Source organism: Macrotis lagotis, chromosome 4, assembly GCF_037893015.1.
Source record: "Macrotis lagotis isolate mMagLag1 chromosome 4, bilby.v1.9.chrom.fasta, whole genome shotgun sequence".
NCBI lineage: Eukaryota > Metazoa > Chordata > Mammalia > Peramelemorphia > Peramelidae > Macrotis > Macrotis lagotis.
Genome location: NC_133661.1, coordinates 201,554,465 through 201,566,650, shown reverse-complemented (window position 1 = coordinate 201,566,650; position 12,186 = coordinate 201,554,465).

The window sequence follows — 12,186 nt, the reverse complement described above, 5'->3', positions numbered from 1 at the left end:
CACCATTCTCCCTTCTCCCAGGAAGGAAAAGAACACCTTTTAAATAAGTCCATCTACCTAAAAAAAGTTTCCATTCATGCAGCTCTGTCAAGGACTGAGCACCATACACCACAAATTTGAGTGGTAACTTACTTTACTATACAGATTTGCTAATTCAAGTTGGTTACTATCACATGCAAAACAGTTATTGCTACTAAAGTTTTATCCTTTTAAAATTATTAAATCATTTTATGGCTTTGTTTGCATCAGGGGAGTCCCCCCCCCATACTGTGCTATTTTGCATTCCTATTTCAGAGGTATATATATATATATATATATTTTTTTTTTAAGAAATGGATTCTCCTAAGTACTATACTATTTGAATTAAAGATATAACTACTTGAAACTAGACTATGAGAACCTGAACCTGGTCCCTAGAGAACTGCTACAAAAGGGTCTACTAACTCAAAGTTGTTTGCTCATGCAGAGTTGTATACTTCACATTATTTACTATTTGTAAAGTTCATGTCTTATAAAACTTGAATTATCTGATTCAAATCACTTCAAAAAATCACCATCCAATTTCTCAATGAAGTCATTTACAGACCTATCAGTGGCAAAATGGTTTACTTCTTCTGGGAAGGCAGGGAAAAAGGGATGTGTACAAGTATGAAAGATTTCCTTAGATTGTATACTGCAAATAAACAAATACTCTTTTACTTTTCACTACATAGCAACCTATCAAGGTTCTATCTACCAATTATCAAAATGCAAATCAAGCAAGAAAAGTAGCAAGAAAATCACAAAAAAAAATACTGTATCGAGGGGTGGGGACAGCCTAAAACAAATACTTTGACGCTCTCTAAACATTTACAAGGGTTTTTTGGCACAGCCCAGAGTCAGTGACCTGAAGATAGAAAATGTAAAAGTCTATAGACTTACCCTTTGAGTTAACAGAGCACCCCATGTGAGGCTGATAAGGGTACCCAATTATGATATATAAATTGCAGTGTAGTTCCTTGATGCAAAGGATGCCTACTTACAGAAATGAAACAGGATTAATCTATAAGACAGAATCATAAAAGTACACAGAAAGAACAATCTCACTATACACAAGAAGCATAAGCCCAGGATTCACTACCTTGGAGAAGGGGTGTCATCCACAGTTTGTGGTTCAGAATGGACAAGTCACATTAAGTTTAGAATACTACAAAATTAAGTGCAGCTAAAACATCCCCAGCATTTCTCCAAGGTCTCCAACTTAGAATAATTGTCTATTTTTAAACTAGTCCTTTTAGTCTGTCACTTTTCCCCAGGGAGAAGATACAGGTTCAGAACTTTAAGAAAAAAGGAAATTTTTTTATATTTTCAATTGTTGTTACACTATTGGTTATTATTATAAGGAATTCATCACTTTTATTTTTAAAATTACTACTAGGCTCATGCACTGGCCCCTAACATGGCACTACATTTTGCTACAAAGCATTAATGCTTATAAAACTATACATATTATCAAAATGGAAGACATTGGTGATTTTGTTGTTCTCAAACAACTTGTAACATTATTTTGTCCACAAGTATTAAAATATATATGTATATATGTAATTATTGCACATGTCCCTTGTTTATTTGTTTTAATTTTTCAAAAAGGAAAATTTCCAACCAACAAGAAAGATTGGAAGAAGAGAAGGTATAGCAATAAGACCTAGACGATACTGCCTTAAAACCACAGCCAGGAAAGAAATTGCAGAAAGACAGGTAGAAAATACAGAGGGTGTCTTAAGAAAGTAAGTTCAAACTGATCGTGACCCAAATTTTTCTTGGAATAAGATTGTGGGACAGTTGTAAATAAGGCAGGAGTATATATATTTAAAGGAAACATGAAACAGTTAACTTATTGACTATGAATTCAGAGAACTCTAAGGGACCTAAAGAAGTAGGTATGATGCTTGAAGCACCAATGGGCCAGATCTGTTGCAAGTTTGACAAAAGGACGTAAGGAGAAGAGGTTGGCCCTGCTGCCTGCCAGCAGATTTTGCCAGAAAGGCTGCCAATAACAAGACATTAAAGGGAATGGCAGAGAATCAAGATTTAAAATCTTGTTCAACATCTTGGTGGCATCTGCAGTAAATTTAACTCCTAATAAGGAGTTTTCCCAACCACACTGGTCTTTATCTTTACAGAGTAGAAACAAATAAAAAAAATAAACAAATGACAGGGAGCTCTGCCCAACTGAAATGAAAGATTTCTAGCTATTGGAAACATACAACTTTCAAAAGACATGACTACTTAGAGAGTGTACCCCAAAAGACTTAGTTGAGTAAAGCTTGAAATTGCATCAAGACTTGACAATGCTATGCTTAACCAATCTTAATTACTGTCCTTATAAAATCATACTTTATCCAAATTTTTTCCCCTAAGACATTTTGATTTAGATTCAACTATTCATCAGAGGATAACATTCCATTTTGGCAATTCTCTTCTTTACCAATGCTTTGGATACACACATCCCCAGAAACACAATTATGCAATGTATGGTCTTAACATCTGACAAGTTTTATACTGATTTCTCTAGTCATCAAAAGAGGGTAAATGTTCTCCTGTACTAGTAATGCAACACTCCAATTTCAGCTGTGCATCTCTGAGATGCAGGAGCAAAGGATAGTGTTGAGTTTTTGTCTTTTTTTTTTTTAAAGAAAACAAGCTATTCTATATTCATTGCCTGATCTAGATAAGAAACTACTTTGTGGAGTTTTAGGGGATAGGGAGAAGAGGGGAATGTGGTCCCTAAATTTCCTCTACACCTGTATTCACACTGCCTCAAGCCAAAGTTGATGGGCATTATTTTAAAGACCACCCTCTGGTGAGATGCTTCAGTCACTCACAGAAATCACTCTCACAGCCATCTTGAATTGAAGGATGTTTCCATGACACTGCAAGGGATGAAGATATGGAATGACATGCCAATGTCAGTCAGAAAGAGCTGCACAAAGTATTTGGTTTTTTGTCTTTCAGCTTGAAGTTATATGGGAAAGCACTTTCTTCCTACTCCCACTCTTTTCCCATTCTTCTATATTCATAGTCAACTACAGGGCTGAATCTGGTATTATGATAGTGGCAGACCATGTTCACTCTTGGACACCGCGGTACAAAAAGCCAACTTCAGAATGTCTCATAACACTCCACAAGGAAGAAAAGTGACAACAAGCCACATATATTCACAAGACAGTCCCTATACTTGGTAAGATCAAAACTTTTTGTTCTTTGTTTAGTCAGAAGTCAGTGTGTTCCAATGGACCAGGAACGCATTCACAGGGGTCTGCTTCTATGTAACCCGCTCCTTTCTTGTAAAAAATGGAAAAACACCTTAAAATCTTATGAAGCAACCACATGTTACAGGGGAAGGGGCAATGCAGACAGGTTTGGTTTCTTGGAAGAAATCTTTCATTTCACTGAAAAATGTGGACATACCCTTGCAGAAATAAGCTTGTTTAAAGAACATGATGTTTTCTTCTTACACATTAAAAAAATGCAGGGACATCATATATAAGATGCCTTACTTAACCACTCACTCATTTGAGTATCTACAAAGTTGGCCTTTTGTACTGGATTGAGAAATTAAGTAATGGAGTTAATTAAAATTCACATATGTTACTTTTAGTTTCTGAAATGTACTTTCCATATCATAATACAAGAGTTCCTGCTGTATTATGTATATGTATAATTTATACAAGTTCACATAGTGGCCCCTGCAAAACATTTTGACTTCTGTTAAAGGGCAAAGAACTCACAAATGCCAACATTTAAGCACCTGGCACCAATCTAAATATTAGGCTTCTTTTTGAAAAAAATCCCTTCTTTCATGTAAGCAAGTAGCTGCTGAGCACCAACATCAATTGCTTCTGTTTTCCTAGCAGAACTGGCTTGTTGCCAGTCAGATGGCACCTTGGGGGAAGCCACCTAACAAGCTAAATGTGCTGGATTTGAGAAGTGGAACATGAAGTGAAGAATCTTTTCCATTCTGGTCCATGGAGTCAAAGTACAGAAGAGAGAGATCAGGTCAAGACCAAGGACTGCAGTGAAGTAAAAGCAGGATCGATCACCTGAGAAAACAGCAAAGGATCTAAAAACACAAAAGAAAAGTAAGATGATTAGGATAGTTGTTTAGCCTGAGTTTATTTCCCTGGTAAAGGTTTATTTCTATAACAACACACTTATGTACTTGCACAGAAGCACACTTATGTAAGTAATATAAAATTTTCAATGAGGAGAACCAAATACTGTAAAAATAGTAAACAAATGTTATTTTTTAAAAAAGCAATTAAGCAGTTATAGAAAATAACCATACATTTGTAGACATAACTACAAATTATAAGCATTGATAATTTCCTAAAAGTAAACCTAAAACCCTCTCTTAATTTTAGGCCTAACTCAGTATCTAGCTGTATATGCTGGTTACCAATAGTCCAGTTATATTGTCCAATTAATTTCATATTACTATCTGGGCAATAGGAACTCTTCCCTCTTTTTGTTGTCCTATATGAATTATTATATTGAGTTCCAGAATTTATAATTAAAAATTTTGAGTGTTATAATCATTCATAAAGAGATTATGAAAAATTTTGCCTTACAGAGAATGAACATTCTCCTTGTGTCTGAAACTATTAAACTGATTTTGAGAATATTAAATTTGCACCCAAGGCCACACAGCTAGGTAATTCTTAAGTGTCTGAAACCGGATTTGAACCCAGGTTCGCCTGACTCCAGGGCTGGTGCTTTATCCACCATGCCACCTAGCCTCCCCTAATTAGCTAATTTTAAAGTCCTTCTTTGGTCTTTATTCAATCATATCTAAATCTCTGTGACCCCATTTAGGGTTTTCTTGACAAAGATACTGGAGTGATTTGCCATATCCTTCTCCAGTTCATGTTATAAATGAGGTTAATTCATTTACCTCATTTACCAAAGTCACAGACTTAGTGGGTACCTGAGACTGGACTGAATTCAGGTTTTTCTGACTCCAGGTCTGGTGCTCTATCCACCAAGCCACCTAAATGCCTTTATTTGGTCTTTAGACTATTTATTACAAATATATGTACCAAAGTCTGCTGTAAAAGCCTAGGGAAAAATTTGATAATTATGGACAACTCATGAGGAAAATATGCAAATCCAGCAAGAAGCACAATGGGAAGGAAGGAGAAGGCTGGATGAAGGCTTCTGGCACGCTTTTGGAATACTGACAACCCAAGCTGAAATGACTGATCACTTCCGAGTTGCAAGATTTCCTTAATTAGCAAGACTTTGTTCAGGTTAATTCAAAGCTTCAAAAGCTGGCTTCCCTTATTCCCGTCCTTCTTCACTGTGCAACTGACTACATCTCCTCTGCAAGATGCATTTTTTTTAATGTGGTTCTTAACTGTTGTATCAGGACAGTCTAAAGTCTCTTGCTATCTGGGATTCTGACTTTCATTCAGTTTCAATACTCAAGTCACACATGAAATATTCACAAATAAAACAAGGACATGCAAACAAACAAAAGCTATTCCCTAAATGAAAAAATACTTATCTAAACAATAACTCCTGGGAACAAGAGAAAATGTCCAGTGGTATAATGTAATAGCAATTTTTATATAGAAAACATGAAAGTTGCAAGAAAATATAGGACATGATACTTCATATTTCTCTTTGTGCTGTCAGTTCATGATTTAGGGGTTTTGCAAAGTGTAATCACATCCCTGAGTGCAAGAATTTAGAAGAAATAATCAAAAGTCTGTTTATTCAATAGAATAACCTAAAATGGGAAATTGGAATCTGGTTAAAGTACAAAACACTGAGATATAAAATTATTGCTAATTGTTATATGCCTGGCACTATACCCCTGAGAAATTCCAATACAAAGACATGACCTCATTAATTCCCACAACAGCCTAATGTGATGAATAAAAATTATCATTATCCTCACTGTACACAAGGGGAAACAAAAGACATTGAAAAAAACTTGTTCTGGGTCATGCAATGAATTGGAAGTAGGATAAATCTGAACTTAGATCAGTGATTTATTACTAAGTTAAGAGTTCCCAAAATAAAATCCAGAGAAACCTACAGAATGATTCAAATGAAAGTCTTTTATCTTCTAAAGAACCTGTATAATCTAAAGATTATCTAATGAGGATTCATTAAAAGTGGAAAAGATTGGAAGCTGATAGCCATTATGTTAGGAAATTAACTGTTAATGAAAGGGAGAAAGAGATTTGGAGATTTTTGTAGGTAGGTTAATTCTGACAGGAGATGGGAGGGAGGAGATTAGGGTGTATAATTTGTAAAGGATCCTCTAAAATGAGACAAAATTGTATAAAAGCTATCAGTGGAAGAAATCTTTACTTCTGGCACAATGGCAGTCAGAGGTAGGAACAAAAGTCTGCAATGAAACATGTTACACCAAATAAGTTCGATTTTGAAGTCAAAATAAACTTTCATACCAGAGTTCTGGATTAAGACTACTAATTTCCAGAAAAAACACAACACATTAAATCCTTTAATCTCTGGAGATCACCACAAGAAGGTAATCACTTACTTGCTTAAATTTTTACAAGGTAACAACAGATAATAATACTGATTTCTAGAAGGGCCCATTCCCTCTTCTGTATTATACTTTGTGAAGGCAAGCTATGGCCAATTTTTATAAACTATGGTTTGAGTCATATCCCAACTCACTCTGACACTGTCTTTAATCCCTATTATTAACCTCAATAACAAATATCCTTAAAGGTCAAGAGACTAACTTAAAAACATATTCACATACACAGAAAATTTTAAACCAGTCTTCCTGGGTCAAAGATTTATTTATTCATATACTATTTTTACTAATCTACTGCCTTTCTTTTTTTCTTGAATATTATTTCATTTTCTTTTTTCAATTACAAGCAAAGAGTTTTAAGCATCCATCTTTTTATAACTTTAGAGCTCCATATTTTTCTACCTCCTTCCTCCCATGACAACTAAGTAATCTGATATAAGCTATACATCAATCTACCTCCTTTATGGTCTAAAATTTATAAATGAATAAAATTTACATTTTTACCTGCCCATCAGAAACTGTTACTTGCTTAGGGCAAATTGTCAAGGGAATTATCAAGAAGTTGTTCAAAGATAAGGATTTGGAATGGTACTTCAACTTTTACTTACCTACTAAATCCTGAGCTCTAGATTGTTTTCCTTTCAAGATGAGGACAACATAAACACTGTGGGAAAAGTGTTCTGCCTAGGATGAGGAACCTATGAATAAAGAAAAAGAGAAAATCCCAGAATTTCAAAATTTAAAAATATATCCCTCATTGACATTTCATGGATCAGCACAGTTAATAAAATTAATCAATCTAACTTAAGAAATAGCATTATCACATATCACAGAGAAATCACAGCTTCATTACTATTTTCTTGTATTTACCCTGAACTGAATTTTCCTAAAAAATGATGCTCGAAGATTTCTCTGTGATGACCAAAGAATTTTGACAGAAAATTTCACTTTCCCTTATTCCAAATTCTCCTTTTTCTCCTCTAAAAGCATCTAGGCTGATATTCATTCTTGTGGTCAAGGACTGAACAAGGCAATTTATTATTTGTAAAATGTATAGACATGACATATGGATAATTAAGTACTGCTCTTCTAAGTATTTCTCTCTCTCTCTCTTTTTTAATGTTTTTGCAAGGCAAACGGGGTTAAGTGGCTTGCCCTAGGCCACACAGCTAGGTAATTATTAAGTGTCTTAGTCCGGATTTGAACCCAGGTACTCCTGACTCCAGGGCCAGTGCTTTATTAACTTCGCTACCTAGCTGCCCCTCTTCTAAGTATTTCAAGGCCATGTTGAAACAAAAACTTCCTATTGTAACACCTAATGTCAGAAATACTTTCGTTCCACTCATAAACACTACTATATACAAGGGACCATGTTAAACATTCTATATTGTTTATATTATGAAATGTTTATTTAAATAAGGTCTTGGTGGACTGAGGAGTTTTAAATAAGGTCTATCTTACATAAACTTTCCTTTGACACAAACCCATGGGCCAATAAGAATCCAGCCTTTCCAAAATATGCCTTTTTTGTAAGGTTTTATGTGGAACATACAAGTCTCTCAAAAGCCCCTTACAATGATACTGCACCAAATAGTTTCCAAAGCACTTCCCCATGGAATGCAGTGATAGTGCACATATTATCTTTGATTTATGGATCAAGAAATTAGGGAATTAAAAGTGGTGTAGACCAGTGCTCTGGAGACTTACCCCACCCGATTTTGTTTAAGTTTCAGCTTCCTTATCTGCAGTGAGGAGACAAGCTGCTGTAACTTACTCCAGGGGATTTGAGAATCAAATTAAATTTACTTTGTAATAGGCAATTACAATATTGTAAATTACTTATATTTTAAACTTCCATCAGCTCAGAGTTTAAATGAATTTAAATGAGAAAAGCTATACTTATCCTCCATTCTGGAGTCTGCAAAAGCCCCTGAAGTCGTATGGAGGGGTGGGAGAGGGGAGATGTTTACTAAGTGGGACAGAACAGTATTACTACATAATAAATTCAATTCCTCTTCACTTACATTTTATTATCGAATCTAAATTACATTGTGCAATCTGACTACTCTCAGAATGGCACAATATATATAAAATATATATAAAACCAAGTTCCTTAAAAGTGTCTTTGGCCTCTCCCTCTAATTTGTTATTGTTCAGGTGTGTCAAATCTTCATGACCCAATTTGGAGTTTTCTTGGCAAAGTAACTGGAGAGGTTTGTCTTTTCCTTCTCCAGCTCAAATTACAAATGAGGAAATTCAGGCAAAGAGGGTCTCTTTATCCACTTTGCCACCTAACCCGAGTTTCTATGCAAATTTCCTTGACCCTGAGATGACCTCAGCAGTAGGGTGTAAAATGGTAAAAAAATAAAATAAAAAAATAAAAAAATAAAAGGAGGAAAATTCAGCTCATATGGAAACCTGGGATGTGTCCACATTGCAGAGGACCAGGGTAAAACCCATCTGGGTGACCTCGTGAAACAAAACCTCAAGGTCAAGGGGATGAGGGCGGGCCGGGGTCACATCAAGTTTTCTCTACTGGGGACGGGGGAAAAAGGAAAGGACAAAGGAAAAAGAGTAAGGGGTTGCCATTCTAATTAGAGGAACAAAATTAATTCAAATCAATAAGCCAGGGGAAGGATACAGTTTCCTAGGCCGCGATAAATATCGGGGAGAGCGAAAGCACGGCACACCCAAGTTCTTGCCCAACCACTAGGAAGGTACAGCCACGGGGAACACAAAGGCAGCCGAGGGCAAGCCAATGAGAACGGCGGAGGCTGTTCCAACCTGCCAACCAACCAATGGGAGAACCCAGGGGGTGGGCTGTCGGAATGACAGCCGGAAGAGGGCCAATGAAAGCCGTAGAGAAGGCGGGAATAAGGGATTCCGGGGAACCGATCAATGGCGGAGGTGGAGAGGGGAGAAGGAGGCATTCATTAAGCAGAGGACGAGGCGCCCTTCGGGAGCCAGCTCTCTGTCCCCCGGCTAATGCAAGTGGCTCCGACAGGGCGCAGAGCGGCCACTTCCCACAGCGCAGTCTATGGAGCAGAAGCCCGTAACCACCAATCCGCCCTCCTCCCGCGCTTACCTGGACGGCTGACCAGGGCTGGCCAACCCGGCTCCCACGAGGAGCCGGCAGCCGCGGCCACGGCCACGGCCACGGCCGCAGCGGGAGCCGCAGCTCCTCACTCCGCCATCTTCCTCACGTTGTCAGCTCCTCCTCCTCAGGACGGACGGCACCCCCTAAGGCCCGCCTTCGTATCCGTCTCCGAAATGAGATTGACAGTTGCGGTCATCCGTCATGCCCCACTTTCCTAGACTCATTGGTTGATATAAATGTCAATCAACCGACTTTTTTAAAAAAAATCCAATCGGTCAACAGGGCTGAGAAAGGGGATTGGCGGACGCGTTCTTCATCCCACCTCTTCCCGCCTTTCGAGCGAGCCGGCTGGGCGGCGGGGCCCCCAGGCCGGGGCCCCTCCTTGCTCCTTCCCGGCTTTTCCAAGCCGGGGGTCCCCTTGTGCCCCACGGGCTCCGTGCGCGTCTGGGGGACGGCGCTTTCACAGCTCTGGAGGCGGGAGGAGATCCCAGGCGCCTCTGAAACTGGACGATGTCCAAGATAGCCAAGCCGAAGGGCAAGCAGCGAGGCTGTCCCCTTTAATCCCGCTGGAGGACTGCGGGGGAGCCAGAAATCCCCTTGCCCTTCCTCACTTTAACATGTGTAATTCTAAGCATTTTTTAATTCTATTACTTTCTGGAGACGTCTAAGCTTATTTTCTCAAACATCGGTCATTGTTGACTGTCTTTTGTTTTTTATCACTTTGTAGTATTAGAATGCAGCTACTTTGGACTTAATTTTAAATCAGCGAAAAGCCTTCTTTCCATCTCAATCCCCCTCTTGAGAAAGCAAGAAAAGTTGTCCCCTCCCGTTATTACAAATATGTATAATCTAATAAAACACATTGCATTGGCTATTTCAAGGGAAAAAAATCAATCTGCACTGTGTCCACTGGTAGATGAGTTTCATGGGTTTAATTCTGAGCCACGTTGATTCTAGTAGTTAACACACCCACCTCTCTTGAACTCTATCCTACACTTTTCAGATGCCTCGTGTACACGTCAAATATGCCCATATCTCAATCTCAGTATGTACAAAACAGAATTTATCTTTCCTGCCCAATCCTTTCCCTAGCTTCTGTTTCCCGGGTTCATAACCTTGGTGGTCCTCTTCATTGACTGTGAGTGGGGCTCATATGAAATCCTACATCCAAGGGGCTTTGTGAACTTGAAAGTACTATGTAATAGGGGCAGCTAGGTGGCACAGTGGATAGAGCATTGTACCCGAGTTTAAATCCAACCTAGCTGTGTGACCTTGAGCAAGTCACTGAGCCCCATTGTCTTGCAAAAATAGTACTATAGAATTATCAATTACTACTACTATTATTATTATTATACTGTCCATTTAAGTATGGATAATATTGTTCTTCTAGAAACTCCATGAGTGCATGAACATTATATCAGTCATATCTTTTGTACCTTCCTGTCCAGCAAGTGATTTCTTTAGATATCTTCTCATATATCTTCTTTACTCATATTACTTGAGATTATATATTAGTTAGAACTTCCTATCCTTAAAAAATATCATATTCCTCTTTGTAGTTTCTAGTCACACCATCCTTTTTTCTGGGTGTTACACAACCTCCTTTGGAGTCAAAGCTCTAAAATTAGACTTGAATATTTGATACACCTAGGAACACATCAGTATTGTGATCCATGATCATGGGCATAGTAAGTATTTCTAACCACAGTTTGTCCTCTTTTTGCTTTTCAGTGTCCTTCAGCTTCTTTGGAAATGAGGGGGACAAAAACCATTTTTGAATTTAGACTCAAACATTTGAATATTTGCACTTTGGCATTACATTAAAAACTTTGGGCAGTCTTCCTGCAATAAAATTTATGGGAGAAAATAGGAATTATATAAGTTGGGCAGCCATGGTCTTTATCATTGAAGGGGACATCTATACCTATAACAGAGATCCCTTAAATGTAAGAATAAGATAGTTTCGGTTCAGAAGTAAGGTAGCCATACAATGCTATTATGAAAAACTATTTCATAAGATGATGAAAGTGTCTTTGATAACTCTTCCTCTCTAAAAATTAATATTTCAGTATCATCTTAAAATTTAAATTGCTCTAACACTGAAGCTGAGCAAACACAGCTGCCGCCAAGAAAATAAGCATTCAAAAAATTCATATGTATATTCTCTTCATAGATACAAGGTACAGAATTCAGACACCATTTAATGCCACATGGCTCTAGGAATGTTCACACACAGAACAAAATGAGTTTTCCCTTTCACCTGAGCCTGAGTCACATCTAAATGAATTATGTTTTCAAGGAAGAGTTGCAATTTGATTTTGAATTAAGCTAGCTGAAGAGGGTGCTGCTTGTACATAGATATGCTTTTCTACCATTCCAAGAACTGTTACATGGGCATAAAGCTTCTTTTGTCAAGCTCAGTAGGACTATCCTTGTTTTGTACTGATCTTACATTGGATTTTCCTGGTTAACTTACGAATAGAAAAATTTACCTTACAGCTGCTATGTAGGGCTTGGAATTTCAATTTCCTAA